We start from the raw sequence: 13,987 nt of genomic DNA, 5'->3' as shown, positions 1-13,987 counted from the left end.
ATAGCCTTGCACACATTTTCATGGAAATTTGATAAAGCCACATTTTCAGCCAAAATTTGATAAAAACCATAAGGCTATATATAGCCTTGCACACATTTTCATGGAAAATTTGATAAAGCCACATTTTCAGCCAAAATTTGATAAAAACCATAAGGCTATAGTAGCATTGCACACATTTTCATGGACAATTTGATAAAGCCACATTTTCAGCCAAAATTTGATAAAAACCATAAGGCTATAGTAGCCTTGCACACATTTTCATATAAAATTTGATAAAGCCACATTTTCAGCCAAAATTTGATAAAAACCATAAGGCTATAGCCTTGCACACATTTTCATGGAAAATTGATAAAGCCACATTTTCAGCCAAAATTTGATAAAAACCATAAGGCTATATAGCCTTGCACACATTTTCATGGAAAATTTGATAAAGCCACATTTTCAGCCAAAATTTGATAAAAACCATAAGGCTATAGTAGCCTTGCACACACTTTCATGGAAAATTTGATAAAGCTACATTTTCAGCCAAAATTTGATAAAAACCATAAGGCTATAGCCTTGCACACATTTTCATGGAAAATTTGATAAAGCCACATTTTCAGCCAAAATTTGATAAAAACCATAAGGCTATAGTAGCCTTGCACACATTTTCATGGAAAATTTGATAAAGCCACATTTTCAGCCAAAATTTGATAAAAACCATAAGGCTATAGCAGCCTTGCACACATTTTCATGGAAAATTTGATAAAGCCACATTTTCAGCCAAAATTTGATAAAAACCATAAGGCTATATATAGCCTTGCACACATTTTCATGGATTATTTGATAAAGCCACATTTTCAGCCAAAATTTGATAAAAACCATAAGGCTATAGCCTTGCACACATTTTCATGGAAAATTGATAAAGCCACATTTTCAGCCAAAATTTGATAAAAACCATAAGGCTATATATAGCCTTGCACACATTTTCAGGCAAAATTTGATAAAAACCATAAGGCTATAGCCTTGCACACATTTTCATGGAAAATTTGATAAAGCCACATTTTCAGCCAAAATTTGATAAGACCATAAGGCTATATATAGCCTTGCACACATTTTCATGGAAAATTTGATAAAGCCACATTTTCAGCCAAAATTTGATAAAAACCATAAGGCTATATATAGCCTTGCACACATTTTCATGGAAAATTTGATAAAGCCACATTTTCAGCCAAATTTGATAAAAACCATAAGGCTATAGTAGCATTGCACACATTTTCATGGACAATTTGATAAAGCCACATTTTCAGCCAAAATTTGATAAAAACCATAAGGCTATAGTAGCCTTGCACACATTTTCATATAAAATTTGATAAAGCCACATTTTCAGCCAAAATTTGATAAAAACCATAAGGCTATAGCCTTGCACACATTTTCATGGAAAATTGATAAAGCCACATTTTCAGCCAAAATTTGATAAAAACCATAAGGCTATATATAGCCTTGCACACATTTTCATGGAAAATTTGATAAAGCCACATTTTCAGCCAAAATTTGATAAAAACCATAAGGCTATAGTAGCCTTGCACACACTTTCATGGAAAATTTGATAAAGCTACATTTTCAGCCAAAATTTGATAAAAACCATAAGGCTATAGCCTTGCACACATTTTCATGGAAAATTTGATAAAGCCACATTTTCAGCCAAAATTTGATAAAAACCATAAGGCTATAGTAGCCTTGCACACATTTTCATGGAAAATTTGATAAAGCCACATTTTCAGCCAAAATTTGATAAAAACCATAAGGCTATAGCAGCCTTGCACACATTTTCATGGAAAATTTGATAAAGCCACATTTTCAGCCAAAATTTGATAAAAACCATAAGGCTATATATAGCCTTGCACACATTTTCATGGATTATTTGATAAAGCCACATTTTCAGCCAAAATTTGATAAAAACCATAAGGCTATAGTAGCCTTGCACACATTTTCATGGAAAATTTGATAAAGCCACATTTTCAGCCAAAATTTGATAAAAACCATAAGGCTATATATAGCCTTGCACACATTTTCATGGAAAATTTGATAAAGCCACATTTTCAGCCAAAATTTGATAAAACCATTGCAAGCAACAAATTTTAGTTTCAAATTTGGTCTATTCATCCTGGTAAGGTTTGTTCAATTAGCAGGGCTACCAATCGTGCAGGTCCCAGGATACCGGCCCCACGCGCTTTTCCAGATCATCGGGGCCTTTGCACCGCCCTCCCGAGCGGGTCAGGTCCGCCGCCCCAGGGTTACCCAGGGCAGTCCCCTACTTTACTAAGGCGGTCCGCTAGCCGAAAAGACTAGGGACTACTTCCGTTGGTCAACCATTTGTGATAACACTGGCCCTCCTAAGGAAAGGAGCCCGAATGCACCTTTAAGATCAACCACCCAGTGGCCCGAGCCGGAAGTAGGACCCCACCTGCCACGTGCAAGTGTCCAGGTCCCTTTAATCTTTGAAGTTGTCGCACTACCAAGTTAGCGCAAACAAACGCGTATGTGCTTGTTATTTGCAATGGTGCTCGTAGTTACAAGATTATGGGTCTATTTAGTTATTACTATTGATGAATCACCTCAGATTCAAATGGAAAATGTAATGTTTTTCATTACTAGGGTGTTTTACTTGTTCAGGTGTTTTTTTTTTAAACCCAATCTAGTACTTTCGGTCCAAAATAGGTTTACAATTTATCTATTTCACATCCAAACTGTACAGTATTGCAGCAACAGCCCACTACACACAAATTAGAAAAACATAGAAAATCAAACTACGATAATATCTACAATAAATTTCTTACAATTGATGATAACAAGTTGCTGGGTTCTTACACAGATGAACAGCTAGGATGTCTTGATGATACTGATGTTTCATACGTGTTGCTTTCCTTTATACCCTGCAGCCTTCAAGATGTCAGTAGGGGGTGATTCCCTCCTTACTTGGTTGGTTGTAGGAAATACTAGCAAGGAAATAATAAGCAAACGGTTTATATGCAACTGCAAGCAAACAATTTTTGTTTCAGTGCAAAATCTCTTGCAGGTGTGACCTCCTCCTCAGTGATATCAGGGTTTTGTTTTAGTGTGATAAGTGATCAATGTTTTCCTGATTAATTTTCAAACCATTACTCATCTGTTTTTTTCTGTTAACAGTAGGTTGTAGTACTCTTTGAGGACATTTGAGAAACAAGTACTTTGTTTCACCTCCTTTCCACCAACTACTCATGGCAGGAATTATGCTTGAATTAAATTTTTAAACCAACCTAAAAAATGTATTTACAATGATTGATGCACCGTTTGGAAGCTTGAAAAAGCTTGACATAAAAGCACAACCTAGCCTGTCAATTCAAATCAAGACATAAAACTGATTTGACTTCTGTACAAACAAGAGCCACATGACTTCTGCACAATTATTCCAGATCTTAATGGACCGGTGTTAATATTAAAAATGTGTTTTCTGGGTGTTAACCTTTTACTGGAGAGTGAAGCCCCTGCATCAGAGGCTGGTCTTGGACATCTACTTGGTGACGGGTAGTTGCAATGGAGATCCTGAAGCCTGACTGCAACACAAAAACATTTCACAATTTGCAACATTTACATTTATTACACACATTGTCCATAAGTAAAACAGCTAGTCAGATACAATTTCGTTTTTTCAATAGATTTGTTTTCAACACATCAATCACAAATGAAGACAAGACTTAGAAAACAGTAATGCAATGATTGGCTAAGCTCATGCACATTAGGGGTATTTTGACTTGTGCAAAATAATTAAGCAACAACAACTCAGGGTGATTCCAAATGCTGGGAACAGTTCTCTTAAGGGGTGCTGATGATATGAACTTTATTGATCAGTCATGCCAGTTACCTCTCAGAATAAAACATTTGAAGCACATGACATAACCATAGTATAAATTAACAAGACTAAGATTTGTTTTTGTTTAATTGATGGAAATTTCCATCGGGGATGAACAATACTAATTTTGGTTTTGCCAATACACCTATGTGGGACTTTCTTCACCACTCTCGGTGTTTCAACACCAAATTGAGTAAATTGAGCTGTATGGGTGATCTTCAGTGTGCTTGGTCGTGTCTCTTTATTTACTTTACAAGAGCTGTTTAACTGAGTGACATTTGCATCAGGATTAAGAACTCCGGTGTTGGTCATGCCTTTTTGTCTTTAGTTACTGCTCAAGAGCTGTGAGGTTTGAAGTTGCGATTAGAAACTTTAATTTTAACTCACCATAATACTGAAGAATTGCATCCTCTCCCTGTCTTAGACACCCATCTTTACATTTGCTCTCCTTTATACACTGCAGCCTTCAAAAGTGATCAGTAGAGAGGTGATTCCAATCAAAGTTGATTTCAGAATACTATAGCCCTGAAAGGTCAAGTTAACAGATTTGTTATGCAAGTGGTAAATTTCTGGTAAAAGTGCAAATCCTGTTGCTGTTATGATTAAAACTGGAAAGAAACCCCTATAGCCTTGTACACATTTTCAAGCAACAGTTTTCAAGCTTTAATTGACATAGCCTTGTACACATTTTCAGTCAAAGTTTGATAAAACCACATTTTCAGACAAAATTTGATAAAACAATAAGGCTATATATAGCCTTACACACATTTTCAGGCAAAATTTGATAAAGCCACATTTTAAGGCAAAATTTGATAAAACCACAAGGCTTAATTATAGCCTTATTTTCATACAAAATTTGATAAAACCACATTTTAAGGCCAAATTTGATAAAACCACATTTTAAGGCCAAATTTGATTAAACAATAAGGCACATTTTCAAGCACACATTTTCAGACAAAACTTGATAAAGCCACAGTTTCATGCAAAGTGTGATAAAACCCCAAGGGCTTTTAAAAATTTTCAAGCAAAATTTTCCAAGCTATATTTGATACAGCCTTGTACACATTTTCAGGCAAAATTTTATAAAACCATAAGGCTATATTATATAGACTGGTAAAAATTTTCAGAATTTCTTTTTGAGAAAGCCACCTTCAGGCAAAATTTGACAAAATCACAAGGCAAATAGCCTGATGGTACACATTTACAGGCAAAATTTGATGAAACCATAAGCATTGTACACATTTTCAGGCAAACATGTTTTGAGCAAAACTTGAGCAACAATGGATAAACAGAAAAAGCTATAGGGAAAGCTTTGCTGCATTTTCGGGAAAAAAAATTGAGCAAAATTTTATAAATATGCAGCAAAATTTGATAAATACGCAAGGCTAAGCCTTGTTGCACTTTTTGGCGAAATTTTAGCAAAATTTGATATACGCAGCAAAATCTGAAATTTTTTTGCAAAAATTGATAAACGCACAAGGCTATGCCTCGTTGCATTTTCGGGAAAAATTTGATAAAAACGCCCTCTGCATTTTAGGGAACAGTACTGGACAATATGCACGGCTAAGCCTTGGTGCACTTTGGGGCAAAATTCTAGCAAAATTAGATAACGCTGCGCAATTTTAGCAAAATTTTGTATTAATACGCAAAGCATTTGCAGTTGCATTTGCGATTACATTAACACACTAGGTATTTGTTGCATTTACTGCATTTTTAGGCGAAATAAAAGCAAAATTTGATAAACACACGAGGCTATACCTCGATGCATTTTCAGGCAAAATTTGGGGGGGGGGAGACGCTCTCCCCTCCCCCAACTCCTCCCCCAAAAAGTATGTCTCCTAAAAAAACAAAAAAATTAAATATCCGCCCCAAAAATAGAAACACACAACAAAACCATAACAACAAAATAAAACATCCGCAGCCCGCATAGTCCCCCCTAAAAAAGTCTCCCCCCCCTAAAAAAAAACCTTAAAAAAAGTCCGCCCCAAAATAGAAACACACAAAAAAACACCATAAAATAAAAACAAAGCATCTGCTTGTTGTGTGATCATGATTGATTGTTGGCAACTTGTAGCCTACACTTGGTTTATAAGGCACTACTTATTCAAGTTCATTGGTCAATTTCAGTTTATTAAAGTTTGCTTTTAGTACTTGTACCTCCGAAGTTTGTCATGAACTCGCCTGGTCGCACAGGAATCGCGGTGCGCAATCTCTATTTTGCGGAAAAGCAAAAAAGTGCAAAAATTATGGCACCCTCCCCTCTGTTGGCTAGTCATATTAAGGAGGTGAGACTTTCAACTCCATTCGCTTTTTATGAGGCTATCATGTTGGGTGGGGGTAAGACTGGTAACGTTGTCTTCAAAATTCAATTTGGAAAATCAAGAAAAAACCCTTTAAACATTAAACAAGTAATGGAAGCAATATAGCACCCCCACAGTACAACGAATGAAATTGGGATAATTTTCCGCACGTCGCCACCAATTTATCCGCCCTTAAAATACTCCAATAATTCCACTGAATTTTTACAAAAAGTAGGGCCTATAATTATCTCATTTGAGTAAGTTAAATTAAATAACTGTTGGTAGGATACAGACATGTTTCCAAGCTTCTAACCTGTTTGCAATGAAGTTTAAGAATAATACAAAAATATTAAATTTCCTTTACATCCTTTATAGCAAATGCTAAACATGTGGCATGTCGGCAACGTGTGTATTTCGAAACTGCCGCCGTGTCGAACGGCAAGGTCTATTGTTTGCCTCATTTTTACCGTTTCAGAAATTCATTATGAAACGAAAGAAGTACTCTACGAATGCTATAAAGCGTACTCTACTCACCTCTTTCATTGTTGTAGTTATTGTGTCGACTTAATTACATGTAAATTGTGGAAGAAACATGAGAGAAAATTCTTGAGCCCTCAGCCATTTTGTCTTGCAAGAGGGCAAGAGGGCAAAAGGTCACCCACGCACTCCACGTGGGTAATTTGCATATCATGAACGTCCCCTGGACAAGCTGTTATGGTAATGGTGATACCAAAGCAAAGACGTAATGAATGGACGATATAGAATTAATCGTAAACATTTATATGTTATAAAATTTGATAGTTTAGCTAACAGTAGATTTTGAAACTGTTTTGGAGAGTTTTTGAGCAAGCATTAGGGAAGAAGGAGCTTCGAGGTGTTTCAACCCTAAATGAACACCCCCATTGAATAATGAAACGTGCCAGTCATTTCGGTGTGTCCTGGATCCAGGGGGCGGGCGGGGGGGGGGGCAGTAGTTGATTTTAGCAAAACCAATGGGAGGTGTATTGGGAGATATATTGAACTAATCCACAAAGTTTTAATTTCTCTGTACCTCAGCTGCCCGAGTTTGACTCATTTCCGTGTAATTTAGGCACCGAATCTGGGCCATACTGACCAGAAATGGGTCAGGCACCAAATGACCTAGACCCCAGTGCTAACTTCACAGGCGGCGGGCCAGTGGTCTAGTATTACAAAACAAGTAGGCTACATTACAAACACCTCCTCCCCCGCCCCTACAAAGAGACAAAAACGTAATCAATAAATAAAATATAAAACAAACTCCAGGTGTTTCTTACGTGTTTTCTGGTACTGTACTAATTACCCCAGGTTTTTAAGTATTTTGTCAGATTAAGATTGTAGAGAACTGTAATGAATTGACTCCGTTCACACCCGTGATATATTTCATTTTCTTCATATTATTCAGCAAGAAACTCAACAAAAAAGACATCTACATAAACTTACTTCATGTACAACCGTCTCCGATGTTATTATTTACATCAGGGATAAAGAATTATTTGATTTGTACCCATGGTTATCAGGCAATCGCTGTGGTCTAGTTGGTAAGACATCTGCTCCAGAATTGAAAAGGTCGTGAGGTTCGAATCCCACTGGAGTAAAATGCTTGTGATATTTGTTCACAGAACTCAGTATGCAGTGCTTATACACATCGGTGTATTAGTGTAAAAAAAACAAATAATAACCTTCACCAAGTAAATAATAATCAGTACATGGTTTTAAATAAGTGTGCAATCAAAACAATCCGATAATAATTTGAATGAACTTAATTTGTTTTCCTTCTTAACTCTTGTGGACAAAAGAGAAAGTACAAAGATTTGTAGAGTGTCATGGCCAATGGGGTTTTAAAAGAGCATCAAATTCAAGTTCTGGTGGTTGACACTTGTGTCCTTGAGCAAGATACTTTACTATAATTGCTTCTCTTCACCAAGGGGTATAAATGGGTACCTGCTAGGGTAGAGGTTGATATTGTGTATGTAAAAGCCTTCGGAGCACCATGACAGCTCGGGGCTGTATACTCCCAAGGGAGCTGAGAAACATTAAAGAGATGTTGTTGGCCCTATGCCCAGGGCACTATTGTAAAGTGCATTGATACAGTTATTGTGAAATGTGCTAATAATATAAGAATATGTTATAAAGATCTTGAACAATTTGAAGAAAAACCGATTTGTTCAGAACTGAAATTTATCAAATTAATATTAAAATCATTATCTTTAAGAGGCTGTATCGTCTCGATCACAGCAAACCAGACATTGAATGGTGAACTCTCTCCAAGTCACACCACAAGCCTGCAATAATGACAGCGCCTTTACAGCTTTTATTTATGATTTTTCAGTCAGCCCGCATGCATGTAGTAACTGAGTGAGAGTTCATGTTTCCATTCCAAGCCACAAGCAGGCTCTGATCATGACGACACAGCCCCTTTTAGCGAACTTAAGTGAAACAACTTTTACAGCTATCATTACAAAACAAAACCTTAAATATTAAATTACTATTTCTCATATAATTAAGAAAAACAAATGATGTTCTATCGCTAACTTTAAACACAATAGACCGATTCATTTTTTTCAAAGTTTGAATGGAATCATGGAATAATACCGATTAAAAATTTAAATTAGTACAAACTGATGTGCATCTACGACTGAAGATTTTGATACTATTTATGTGACAATTGAAGTGAGTATGAAGTGTTTTAGTTGCTCAGTTAGTAATACTTAAACAGTATGGACAAGTGAAAAAGCTCAGGGACCAGGGACCAGTGAAATGTAAAGCAAACTGGTCCTGCTGGCTAGTCGCTGAACAATTTAAGGGTAAACCCTTTTCAAGACTGAAGTAACCGGCCTAAGGAGTCCAACTCAAATAATGTACTTCTAGACCTGCAGCCGATTTCACGAAACGCTAGGCTTTATCCTATCTCGAGTTAGGACGAGTGATTCGTCCTAACTTAGGATTGGTTCAGTGCGTCCTAACGTCAATGCATACAGAACTGAACTCGTCCCGTCCCAAGTCCTAAGATTAATCCTTAGTTATGAAGAGTTTGGTGAAATCAACGGCTGACCATTTAAATTGCACAATACAATGTAACAAATCTATCCATCACCTGAGACCTGCTATACTTAAAATATAACTACTCTACAAACCCCTTGCATACGCCGCCTTGACTGAGGTCAAACAATGGAAATGCGAGCGCGTGCACGCACCACGCACACCTCTCACGCAATGATAGGTCTTCCATTGACCTCAGTGAGGGCGCGTTTTGAGCTTGTGACATCATATGTAAGTGGTCTATACACAAAATAAACGATCTCTGTAGACAAGGATCAGCTTAAGATTAAAACCTCTAAATGTCTGTGATGTCAAACTCTGTCAGACTGCCATCAGGGAGGAAAGTTGTTTGTAGTACTAGCAGTTGAGCATGATTAACAGGTAAATTTGAAGCAGGTTCTGAAAGATATGAAACAAACAAAAATAAAACAAGTTAATTGAAAAGTATGTTGTTTAAAGTTTTATGTGAAAGTGTGTTATTTAAAGTTTTATGTGAAAGGTCCCAAGACCAGACAGTCCGAAACCCAGTCCAAGGCTGTCTGAGACCAAGACCAAGAGCAACACTCTGAGCAAGTCCAAAACTTAGACTTTAGACCGACAGACCAAGACCTTGACCAGACAGTCCAGGACAAAAACTAAGACCGACCCTCCCAAGACCAAGTTCAAAACTAAGACCAACACCTACATGTACAGATGGAGACCAGACAGTCCGAGACCAAAACCAAGGCCGTCACAGACCTAGACTAAGACCAAGACCAAACCGACACTCCAAGACAAAGTCCAAAACTAAGACCAAGACTGACAGTCCGAGGGGGAGACCAGACAGTCCGAGACCAACACCAAAAGGCATTCTTCCAGGCCTTGAACTTCACTCATGAAGGGGCATGGCAATTTTCCTCAAGGGGCACTCTATGAGGAAAATGTTTATTTGTATTGAAACTTTGCAATGGGAACTGCAGCAAATTTCGGAGCCCGTGTTTCCTTCCTTGTTACAGATGAACAGACTGCAAATGATTGATGAAACCAAATATTATAGGCATGGAAGGATTTTATATATACAACCATGTTTAGCTAGGAAGTTGAAATAGGGTGTCGAGATTGCTGTAAACTAAAACAGGTACTGTTCCTTTGCTGATGATTTTCTTTTTCTCCTCACCTAATTCTCAAAGTTTAGTCGTCATCATCATCCGGGATAAAGATGTCATTTTCTTCCAAAAAGGCAGCTCCTTCTTTGCTGATAGTTGCCCCCAGGTACAGGAATGGAACAGTGACCAGGACAATCTTAGACAAGCCCAGATTGATTGTTGTTGGTTTGGCTAAAAGAGCACCAGTCGCGGTGGTAGTCTTGCATCGAACTTGTTGGGTCCTTGCTAGAAGCTGCTGATGAAAAAGCACAATGGAAGTGACGCAAAAAGGTGATTACTTACATTTAAACTATTTCTGTGACTCAAGCTCAAATTGATGAAAGTGTAGATTATTTTTACAATTCTACACTCAGGTGTAGATTGGTTACAAATGTACACTTAAAGGCAGTGGACACTATTGGTAATTACTCGAAATAATTATCATCATATAACCTTTCTTGATTCGAATAAAGGGGCGAGGTTGATGGTATAAAACAATGTGTGAAGCAGCTCCCTCTGAAGTGACGTAGTTTTCGAGAAAGAAGTAATTTTCCACGAATTTGATTTCGAGACTTCAAGTTTAGAATTTGAGGTCTCAAAATCAAGCATCAGAAAGCACACAACTTGGGTGTTTTTTTTTTCATTACTATCTCGCAACTTCGACAACCGATTGAGCTCAAATTTTCACATATTTAATGCATATGTTGAGATACACCAACTACCAATAGTGTCCACTGTCTTTAACTGTACATTTGAAACTAACAATAACATGACCAAAGTGATAGTTTAACTTGAAAATGACTGTCTTTCCAAATTGAAAGATAACTAACATGATGTGCATACATGTACTCAGCTAAAAACATTATAATTATTTCAATTTCCAAAAACATTATAAAGTCACACAATTTAATTTAGTTAAAACATAATGGTAAACATAGCACTGTTAAATAATATGCTAATAAATTTTGCAAAAAGGTATGATGACTGTGTCCAAACATACAAAGTTCTGGGGGAATACACTCCTTGTTTTGTCATAACTCCCAATTCCTTTACTGTATGAAATTGTTGTTTGCAGAAAAAGAACGATGAATACATCCCCTTTTACATATAAAAAACAAGATAGTCTCTCTTTTTTGAAGAATACAATTATTTTTCCTCCATCAATTTTTTGTTCAAAATTTGTGGTTTCGTACCGTTTCGTGTGAGAAACAGAAAAACTAATTTCCTAGCAGACTTTAAAAAGGCCGCATCTAGGGCCCCCTTAAGTAACAAAAAATGTTGTTTGCATTGAGTTAAACTTTAATCTGATGAGACAATCATTCTGATCGGAGTAATATTTCCTCCGTCAATCTGGGCATCAACAAGGTGAACCAATAATCGATCTTGTAACAAATCCCCTATCACACTGCACAAAATCGATCAGCGTGTCTCGGGTTATTGGAATATAACTTATAATATAAGAAAAATGTGAACAGTCTTCTTGTACAACCATTGAGAACATCATTTGCTGCATAGAGAGTGACACCAATTTTTATTTCCAACTGCTGGGTTAAACCATTTTAACTTTAAATACTCACCATGGAGGAATAAACTTATTCCTCCATGCACTCACACAGAGCCACACACAAATACGGGAGCGGGACCTATCTTGTCTGAATTTAATGTGTACTGTATGGCGACCACTCACTGTCTACTTTTTTTTATTGCTATGTTTTATGTGGTAATTTTGTATGGAAATCAGGTTTAAAACACAAATTTTAAGTGTCCTACTCACAGACATAATATGTCACATTTAAAACAAAGAAAGTACACCACCGCCCGCCATCACAGGGAGGGGAGGGGATCGCTCGGCCGACAGTGTGCACGACTGTCAGTGTCAGTGTCATGACAGCGACACTCTGTGCACACAGTGCATACAATGTATATGATAAATTACATAGGCGGAAATATTTCACTTCACAAAAAAAAAACATCACAAAATACAGCAGTTTGCCTTGGCAGGCATTAACTACTAGCTACCAGAATATGCACGTTAACATTTTAACAACAGTATCCAACAGATCCTGCTAGGTTTACCTGATTTTTGCATACATTTCGGGCCGTTTCTTTGCGGAGAATACCCGTCACAATTCTGCCCAGAGTCGCCATCTTGTTTGTACGGTGTAGGCGGGGCGGGGGCCCGTTGGGGTCGGGGGGGGAGGGCCGCGACCAGTTGTGAGGGGGGGGGGGGGTATTCTTTGTTTACAGTTTAATTTCTCACATTTTATTAATTTTATTAACATGAATTCGATTTGTTACTATTTCGAGTGATTGGTTTTAACACATGAAGTTCAAGTACAGCTTTTCTTTTAAAGAAGTGACTAATTTTAAGACATTTTTCAGGCGAATATGCTTCGTTGTTCAAAAGGGCAAGGGCACCAAGGCATTTTCTCCTGTGTAAAAGGCACCCTTCGAGTCAATTGTAGCTTTTCAAGGGCACCAATGCAATGACCAGTGGGGCATGGAGGCAATCACCTTTGTTGCCTTCATGAAGTATCAGGCCTGTCATTTATTATCCATTTCTTATTATAAAACCACTTTATAAAAAATCAGGAATTTTCATCTGGCTAAAACTGATACTTTGTAACATTACAAAAAATATTCAACATACTCAGAGACACTCATGTAATAAAACAAATGTTTCAAATTGGTTACACTTTTCATATAAAATATGGTTTTATTTTCTACTGTACAATTATCTTTTTGCAATGAACACAATCAAATACAATGTATAAAGTTTATTTGTGATTTATACAACAATTAGAAGGTGTACATTTCGTTCCTTCAATTACAAGTACATCTTGCATACAGCATCAAAAGTTCACCCTCAACAACACACTAATAAACAGTTACAAACTGCCCAGCCCTCAAACTCTGAATTGCTAAATGTTTTGTTAATTAGGCTATTAATTCATTCTTCAGAAATACTTGTTTTTAACTTTTGTCATCCAAGCCATTTTAAAACAGTACATAATGCAGGGCTTAAAGGAACACTTTGCCTTTGATCAGTCGAGTTGGTCTTTGAAAAGCGATGGAAACCGTCTGTTATGAAATGCAAAGTGTTGGATAGATATTTTAAAGGTAGAATATAATGATCCACACAAGTATCACTCCAAATTGAACGATTTTCCTTTTACGTCGCAAACTAACACGGTCGACCATTTTATGGAGTCAAAATTTTGACTCCGCAAAATGGCCGACCGTGTTTCGTCGCGCCGTAAAAAGACCACCGTGCAATTTCGAGGCATGTTTTTGTGGATCATTCTATTCTACTTTAAAAATATCTATCTAACCTTTTGCATTTCATAACAAATGGCTTCAAACGCTTTTTTAAAGACCAACTCGACTGATCAGAGTCAACATGTTCCTTTAAACTTGACAATGGACAATCCAGCTTAATGTTTACATGTTACAGGGCAAGACTGGGACTCGTCCTAAGTGCTAAGATTAATCCTAAATTAGGATGAGTTTGGTGAAATCGACAGCTTTATTCTTGTGTTTATCAATTGAATAATAAAACCAGCGTTTGCTATCTTAAACAGAAACAAGTTATGTTCAAATGTTGACTTTGAGTCTAATAAACACCTTTCAAT

The sequence above is a fragment of the Asterias rubens genome, chromosome 7, assembly GCF_902459465.1.
Source record: "Asterias rubens chromosome 7, eAstRub1.3, whole genome shotgun sequence".
NCBI lineage: Eukaryota > Metazoa > Echinodermata > Asteroidea > Forcipulatida > Asteriidae > Asterias > Asterias rubens.
This window is presented reverse-complemented; position numbering follows the sequence as displayed.